Raw genomic sequence first — 9,546 nt, forward strand, 5'->3', positions numbered from 1 at the left:
TTTAACCAGCAATGCGAGGGGATCTCATTGAAACTTATAAAATTCTGACAGGACTGGACAGACTAGATGCAGGAAGGATGTTCCCGATGGTCGGGGGGTCCAGAACCAGGGGTTACAGTCTAAGGATAAGGGGTAGGCCATTTAGGACAGAAATGAGGAGGAATTTCTTCACCCAGAGAGTGGTGAACCTGTGGAATTCTCTACCACAGAAGGCAGTTGAGGCCAATTCATTAAATATATTCAAGAAGGAGTTGGATATATTTCTTAAGGCTAAAGGGATCAAGAGGTATGGGGAGAAAGCAGGGACCGGGTACTGAATTTGGATGATCAGCCATGATCGCATTGAATGGCGGAGCAGGCTCGAGGGGCCAAATGGCCTACTCCTACTCACATCTTCTATATTTCTATGTTTAAAAAGCAGGCACAAGGCCTGCTTTCAACAAGGTAAGTGGTGAATTAATTAAAATTAAAACATTTTTTCCACAGTTTTATTATTTTTAAATTCTTTAAAGAAAGGTAAGATTATTTTTAGCCCCATTAGAAAACGTAATTAATTTTTTCAAAAATTTAAATTATTGTTTAAAATAGTTATTTCATGTAATTTATAGTTATTTAAAAAATGTTACTTTAAAAAAAAATTATTTGAAGTTTTAGTTATGTTTTGGGGCTCATAGTATTTATAGGTTTGACAGCTCTTCCTGTCAAATTTATGGTAAGGCCTCAGTGCGTCGGCGGGTGTTTCAGCGGCAACAGCGGGGCTATAAAATTCCCAGAGACCAGGTAAGACCTCAGTGTGTCGGCGGGTGTTTCAGCGGCAGCAGCGGGGCTATAAAAGTTCCAGAGACCAGGTTAGGACTCAGTGTGTCAGCGGGTGTTTCAGCGGCAGCAGCGGGGCTATAAAAGCCCCAGAGACCAGGTAAGGTCTCACAGCGTCGGCGGGAATCTCAAGCGGCAGCAGCGGGGCTGTATAAAGTCCCAGAGACCAGGTAAGGTTTACCAATCTCCGAACTTGGAACTCGGAGGGAAGGAGAGAGGTGAAAAGTAATCCAAGTGTGACATCACCAGAAAGCGGGTAAGTGATTGGTTGGTAAGTATTTCTCCCTTTTAAGCTTAAATCTCTTTGGTTTATAGTTTCTAAGGTGTGATATTCACCATCTAGAATTGGGGCAGAGGATATTTAACAATAATATGAATAAATTTAATTAATTACATAGAATGGGAGATCAGGCGATGTGTTGCTGCTGCAATATGTGGGAGCTGGTGGATACCATTGATGTTCACGGTGATCACATTTGCAGTAAGTGTTGGCTGCTCGAGGAACTCCGGCTCCGTGTTGAAGAGCTGGAGTCCGAGCTTCAAACACTGAGACACATCAGGGAGGGGGAGAGTTACCTGGACTCTGTGTGTCACGAGGTAGTCACACCAATTAGATTAATTAATTCAGATGTAGTCCGTGGCCAGGGTCAGGATGGTGTGACTAGAAGTGAGGCAGGTACGGGGATCCAGGAGGTAGTGTTGGAGGAGCCGCAGCCCTTGCACTTGTCCAACAGGTTCGAGGCTCTTACTCCCTGTGGGGACAGGAGCAGGGACTGCAGGGAGGATGAGCAACCTGGCCACAGCACCGTGGAGCAGGGGGCCATTCAAGTGGGGGGAGTTAAAAGAAATGTTGTAGTGGTAGGGGATAGTATCGTTAGGGGGATAGATAGAGTTCTTTGCAGCCGAGAGCGAGAGTCCCGAAGGCTGTGTTGCCTGCCCGGTGCCAGGGTTAAGGACATCTCCTCTGGACTGGAGAGAAACTTGGAGTGGGAGGGGGAGGATCCAGTTGTCGTGGTCCATGTTGGTACCAACGACATAGATAGGACAAGGAAGGAGGTTCTGCTGAGGGAGTTTGAGCAGCTAGGGGCCAAATTAAAAAGCAGAACCACAAGGGTAATAATCTCTGGATTATTACCTGAGCCACGAGCGAATTTGGCTAGGACAAATAAAATTAGAGAGTTAAATGCGTGGCTCAAAGACTGGTGTGGGAGAAATGGGTTTTGCTTCCTGGGACACTGGCACCAGTACTGGGGCAGGAGGGAGCTATTCCGTTGGGATGGGCTTCACTTGGCCAGTGCTGGGACTAGAGTCCTGGTGGATCATATAACTCGGGCTGCAGAGAGGGCATTAAACTAACTAGTGGGGGGGAGGTTCCTAGAGAGCAAATAATAAAAATGACAACAGAGAAGGTCATAGACTTAGGTAGCAGTGGGGAAATTAAAAACCAGAGCGTGTCAGGAAGGGGCAGAAGGTATGGAGTAAAAGGTAAAGTAATATAAAGGGCAAAAGCAGGAACTAAGTGTCACAAAACATATTTGAAAGTTCTCTATCTGAATGCACGTAGCATTCGTAACAAAATAGACGAGTTAATGGCACAAATAACTACATATGGGTATGATCTTGTGGCCATTACAGAAACATGGCTGCAGGGTGACAATGCCTGGGAATTAAACATACCAGGTTATTTAACGATCAGGAAGGACAGGCAGGAAGGAAGGGGAGGTGGGGTGGCTATGTTAATAAAGGAAGGAATCACTGTAATACAGAGAAATGATATTGGGTCAAAAGATCAGGATAATGAAACAGTTTGGGTGGAGGTAAGGAATAATAAGGGGAAAAAAACACTAGTGGGCGTAGTCTATAGGCCTCCGAACAGTGGCAACTCTGTTGGACGGAGTATCAATCAGGAAATAGTTGAGGCTTGTAATAAGGGAACATCTATAATTATGGGGGATTTTAACTATCATATTAATTGGACAAATCAAATTTGGCAGGGCTGCCTTGAGGATGAGTTCATTGAGTGTATTAGGGATGGGTTTCTTGAGCAGTATGTAACTGAACCGACCAGGGGGCAAGCAACCTTAAATCTGGTCCTGTGTAACGAGATGGGATTAATTAAAAATGTCTTAGTAAAGGATCCCCTTGGAATGAGTGACCATAACATGGTTGAATTCCATATTCAATTCGAGGGTGAGAAGGTTGGATCTCAAACAAGCATGCTAAGCTTAAATAAAGGAGACTATGAAGGTATGAGAGTGGAATTGAGTAGAGTGGATTGGGAAAATAGATTAAAGGGTAAGACGATACATGATCAGTGGTGTACATTTAAGGAGTTATTTTACAACTTCCAAAAAAAAAATATTCCACTGAGAAGAAAAGGGTGTAAAAGAAAAGACAGCCATCCGTGGCTAAGTAAAGAAATTAAGGACTAAAAACAAGGGCATATAAGGTAGCCAAATCTAGTGGGAGGATAGAGGATTGGGAAAACTTTAAAAGACAGCAAAAAATAACAAAAAGATTGATTAAGAAAGGGAAGATAGATTATGAAAGTAAATTAGCAAAAAATATAAAAACAGATAGTAAGAGTTTTTATAGTTATATAAAAAGAAAAAGGGTGGCTAAAGTAAATGTTGGTCCCTTAGAGGTTGAGACCGGGAAATTAATGGTGGGAAATATGGAGATGGCAAAAACACTGAATGAATATTTTACATCAGTCTTTACAGTAGAAGACACTAAGAATATCCCAACACTGGACAAACAGGGGGCTAAACACGATCAAAATCACTAAGGAAGTGGTACTCGGTAAAATAATGGGACTCAAGGCGGATAAATCACCTGGACCTGATGGCTTACATCCTAGGGTCTTGAGGGAAGTGGCGGTAGGGATTGTGGATGCATTGGTAATAATTTTCCAAAACTCCCTGGACTCGGCAAAGGTCCCGGCAGACTGGAAAACTGCTAATGTAACACCCTTATTTAAAAAGGGCAGTAGACAGAAGGCTGGAAACTATAGATCGGTTAGCCTAACATCTGTGGTAGGTAAAATTTTGGAGTCCATTATTAAGGAGACAGTAACAGGACATTTGGATAATCATTATTTAATAGGACAAAGTCAGCATGGTTTTATGAAGGGGAAGTCATGTTTGACAAATTTGCTGGAGTTCTTTGAGGAAGTAACGTATAGGGTGGATAAAGGGGAACCAGTGGACGTAGTGTATTTAGACTTCCAAAAGGCATTTGACAAGGTGCCACACAAAAGATTATTGCTTAAGATAAAAAATCACGGGATTGGGGGTAATATTCTGGCATGGATAGAGGATTGGCTATCTAACAGAAGGCAGAGAGTTGGGATAAATGGTTCTTTCTCAGACTGGCAATCAGTAACTAGTGGTGTTCCGCAGGGGTCAGTGCTGGGTCCCCAACTCTTTACAATCTATATTAATGATTTGGAGGAGGGGACCGAGTGTAACATATCAAAGTTTGCAGATGATACCAAGATGGGAGGGAAAGTAGTGAGTGAGGAGGACATAAAAAACCTGCAAGGGGACATCGACAGGCTAAGTAAGTGGGCAGAGATTTGGCAGATGGAATACAATACTGGAAAGTGTGAGGTTATGCACTTTGGCAGGAAAAATCGTAGAGCAAGTTATTATCTTAATGGCAAGAAACTGGAAAGTACTGAAGTACAAAGGGATCTGGGGGTCCTGGTGCACGAAACTCAAAAGGTTAGTATGCAGGTGCAGCAAGTGATTAAGAAGGCCAATGGAATGTTGGCTTTCATTGCTAGGGGGATAGAATATAAAAATAGGGAGGTATTGCTTCAGTTGTACAAGGTATTGGTGAGACCGCACCTGGAATACTGCGTACAGTTTTGGTGTCCATACTTAAGAAAGGACATACTTGCCCTCGAGTCAGTACAAAGAAGGTTCACTCGGTTAATCCCGGGGATGAGGGGATGGACATATGAGGAGAGGTTGAGTAGATTGGGACTCTACTCATTGGAGTTCAGAAGAATGAGAGGCGATCTTATTGAAACATATAAGATTGTGAAGGGGTTGGATCGGGTGGATGCAGGGAAGATGTTCCCGATGATGGGTGAAACTAGAACTAGGGGGCATAGTCTTAGAATAAGGGGCTGCTCTTTCAAAACTGAGATGAGGAGGAACTACTTCACTCAGAGGGTGGTAGGTCCATGGAATATGCTGCCCCAAAAAGCTGTAGAAGCTACATTACATAAATTTAAAACAGAAATAGACAGTTTCCTAGAAGTAAAGGGGATTAAGGGTTACGGGGAGCGGGCAGGAATTTGGACATGAGTCTAGGTTCGGATCGGTCATGGCCCTGTGGGTAGCGGAGCGGGCCCAGGGGCCGTGTAGCCTGATCCTGCTCCTATTTCGTGTGTCTAATTCTGTTAGATTCAGGAGATGGTTCTGTGATAGTGGATTGGCGGTTAGGATCAGATCAGCCATGATCTTATTGAATGGCGGAGCAGGCTCGAGGGGCCGATTGGCCTACTCCTGCTCCTATTTCTTATGTTCTTATGTTCTTATGAAGCATTCCCTGCTACCATTGGCTCTCCATGGCCCACGTGATCCCAGGGGACGCTTCGAACTAACTGCGCCCCTGGGATATGTAAGCACTGCGTGCCGGCCATTGGAGGAGGCCCAGGATTGGAATCCCACGTGGGCCCACAGCTCAACGGCCAACGCGCAAGGTAAGTGCAGGTCGGAGGCTTGCACCCACGGGAAGCCTCCGACCTGAATTTCTGGGCCATTTAATGTGAATAGTTCATCATGAGTTCTTTCAGCAATATGCATGAATTAGATACTTTCATTCCCAATCATTTTGATTTATTTTCCAGGTTATTTTCTAGCATTTATTAAACTTCGATAGGTAAATGACATGAAATAAACAAATAAAACATAAATTGCACAGTGATTGAAACGACAAAGATTGATCTTTGACCAAAGCAGTCCAGACAGCCTGTGAACACCGTAATTAGTGGCCATTGTCTGCTGCGTTTCTGATTCACCGCTATGCTTACTGCAAAACATTCTAATTTTTTTTAAAGAAACTTTAGAGTAAGTTAGTAATGGTGAAATTGGCACACAGAACGATGATATATATGACATACGTTGCTGATCTCGCTGTTGCACCAATAAGTGATAAATCTGTGCAAGGTTGCTGTGATGGGTCAGTATGTATGATTTGATATTACATTATAGGATATACGGCACAGAAACAGGCCATTCGGCCCAACCAGTCCATGCCGGTGTTTATGCTCCACACGAGCCTCCTCCCGTCTTTCCTCATCTAAATCTATCAGCATAACCCTCTATTCCCTTCTCCCTCATAGGCTTGACTAGCCTCCCCTTAAATGCATCTATACTATTCGATTCAACCACTCCCTGTGGTAGCGAGTTCCACATTCTCACCACTCTTTGGGTAAAGAAGTTTCTTCTGAATTCCCTATTGGATTTCTTGGTGACTATCTTATATGCTCTTCCCCATAAGTGGAAACATTGGGCTGAAGTTTGCCAGCGCTCAGTGGTCGGGTTTGTAGGCAGGTCCGCTGTCAAAATCAAAAAGATTGACAGCGGGCCGGTATACCACTCTGTACCCACCTACTTGTGAGTTTCCCTAGTGCCGGCTCTGCCTGCGCTTTGCAGACCCGGCGATAAGCGGCAGGTCAGGCAATTCTGATAGTTAGCAGGGTAGTTAAATCAACATTTTCCCACGTCCAAAACATTTCCCCAAGTTTTCCACGAGGTTCCCGTCGCTTGGGGATCATGTCAGGTAAGTATGTTGGGTTCTGAACAACTCTCCATTTCATTCATAAACTGACATCTGCAAAAGTGGTATAAAAGCTACCATTTTCCAGCTGGTCACTTTCCAATCTCAAAAGCTTCAGCCTCCAGTATTTGGAACCCACTTTTGAGCTTTATGCACTTTTGAAGTGTTTCGAGTAATCTCTCTATCCACTGTCACTTCCTTGGAACAACCTATCTCAACATTGACAGATTACTTCTGTCATCTCAACCTCACCTGCCATCTATTCCATCAGCATCGGTGCCCTTGAAAAAATCTCACCTTGGTCCTCAGAATCCCAAAACGATCAGCCCCAACACCAGCATCACCGGGCACACCAGCTGCACCAACAACCAAACCAACCTTCTCCGCAATCAACTGATGCTGCACTGGACACAGGGCATCAGTACCCATGCACATTGCTGCCCGGGACGCCAGCGATGGACTCACCATGTCCAGATTAGCTTCACTTAACACTGTACACCCTGGCTGCCACATGATGCACCAGGTTGGTACCACCCCACACCAGCAACATAAAGCATCCCTACAATGTCCCATCACCATCGTGGGGTGGGTAGGGGGACTGTTATGTCTCATCATTCACTGCAACTCACTAAGACATATTCAAAGGTGCACACAAATCTGTTCAAGAAAGCAAAGCATTGAAAATAAAGATTTAAATGTTTGACAGCACAGTTCCAGAAACTTCACATAAACATTGGCGAAACCATCCAAATGCCTACCCTTGTGTGTTGTTAGTTGATATGCTTTCAGTAGGATGAGGGTGAGTGTGAAGGGTGGCTAGTGAGATGGGGAAGTGATAATGTAGATAGAGAGGGATGGGTGGAGGTACAAGGTAAGTTGGTGTGAGTAAGGATGTGCAGGTGTAGGGTACGGAAGGCAGAGTGATGGGGATGTGATGATTGGCACAGTAGGATGAGGTTGAGTGTGGCATGGCAGTACATAAGAACATAAGAACATAAGAAGTAGGAGCAGGAGTAGGCCATACGGCCCTTCGGGCCTGCTCCGCCATTCAATAGGATCATGGCTGATCCGAATCTAGACTCACGTCCACTTCCCTGCCCTCTCCCCGTAACCCCTAATTCCCTTATCTGCTAGGAAACTCTATCTCCATTTTAAATGTATTTAATGTTGCAGCTTCCGCAGCTCTCTGGGGTAGCAAATTCCATAGATTTACTACCCTCTGAGTGAAGAAGTTTCTCCTCATCTCAGTTTTGAAAGGGCAGCCCCTTATTCTTAGATTATGCCCCCTAGTTCTAGTCTCACCCATCAGTGGAAACATCCTCACCGCATCCACCCGATCAAGCCCCCTCACAATCTTATATGTTTCGATAAGATCGCCTCTCATTCTTCTGAACTCCAATGAGTAGAGTCCCAACCTACTCAACCTTTCCTCATACGTCAACCTCCTCATCTCCGGAATCAACCGAGTGAACCTTCTCTGAACCGCCTCGAGAGCAAGTATATCTTTTCTTAAATATGGAAACCAAAACTGCACGCAGTATTCCAGGTGTGGCCTCACCAATACCCTGTATAACTGCAGCAAGACTTCCCTGTTTTTATACTCCATCCCCCTCGCAATAAAAGCCAAGATTCCATTGGCCTTCCTGATCACCTGCTGCACCTGCATACGAACGTTTTGTGTTTCATGCACCAGTACCCCAGATCCCTTTGTACTGTAGCACTTTGCAGTTTCTCTCCATTTAGATAATAACTTGCTCTTTGATTTTTTCTGCCAAAGTGCATAACCTCACACTTTCCAACATTATATTGCATCTGCCAAATCTCTGCCCACTCACTTAGCCTGTCTATGTCCTTTTGCAGGTTTTTTATGTCCTCCTCACTCACTGCTTTCCCTCCCATCTTTGTATCGTTGGCAAACTTGGATATGTTGCACTCGGTCCCTTCCTCCAAATCATTAATATAGATTGTAAAGAGTAGGGGTCCCAGCAATGACCCCTGCGGAACACCACTAGTTACTGATTGCCAACCCGAGAACGAACCATTTATCCCAACTCTTTGTTTTCTGTTAGATAGCCAATCTTCCACCCATGCCAGTATATTGTCCCCAATCCCATGATTTTTTATCTTGATCAGTAATCTTTTGTGTGGAACCTTGTCAAATGCCTTTTGGAAGTCCAAATACACTACGTCCACTGGTTCCCCTTTATCCACCCTGTTTGTTACATCCTCAAAGAATTCGAGCAAATTTGTCAAACATGACTTCCCCTTCGTAAAACCATGCTGACTCTGTCCCATTAAATTATGTTTATCCAAATGCTCTGTTACTGTTTCCTTAATAATGGACTCCAACATTTTGCCAACCACAGATGTTAGGCTAACTGGTCTATAGTTTCCAGCTTTTTGTCTACTTCCCTTCTTAAATAAGGGTGTTACATTAGCAGTTTTCCAATCTGCCGGGACCTTTCCTGAGTCCAGGGAGTTCTGGAAAATAATCACCAATGCATCCACAATCCCTACCGCCACTTTTCTCAAGACCCTAGGATGTAGGCCATCAGGTCCGGGGGATTTATCCGCCTTAAGTCCCATTATTTTACTGAGTACCATCTCCTTAGTGATTTTAATTGTGTTTAGCTCCTCCCCCCCCCCATTGCCCCCTGTTTGTCCAGTGTTGGGATATTTTTAGTGTCCTCTACTGTAAAGACTGATACAAAATATTTGTTCAGCGTCTTTGCCATCTCCATGTTCCCCACCACTAGTTTCCCGGTCCCATCCTCTAAGGGACCAACGTTCACTTTAGCCACCCTTTTTCTTTTTATATAGCTGTAGAAACTCTTGCTATCTGTTTTTATATTTTTTGCTAGTTTACTTTCATAATCTATCTTCCCTTTCTTAATTAATCTTTTAGTTATTGTTTGCTGGCTTTTAAATGCTTCCCAA

Source organism: Somniosus microcephalus, chromosome 4 (genome assembly GCF_052327205.1).
Source record: "Somniosus microcephalus isolate GS21.2 chromosome 4, FLI_Smic_1.0, whole genome shotgun sequence".
In the NCBI taxonomy this organism is placed as follows: Eukaryota; Metazoa; Chordata; class Chondrichthyes; order Squaliformes; family Somniosidae; genus Somniosus; species Somniosus microcephalus.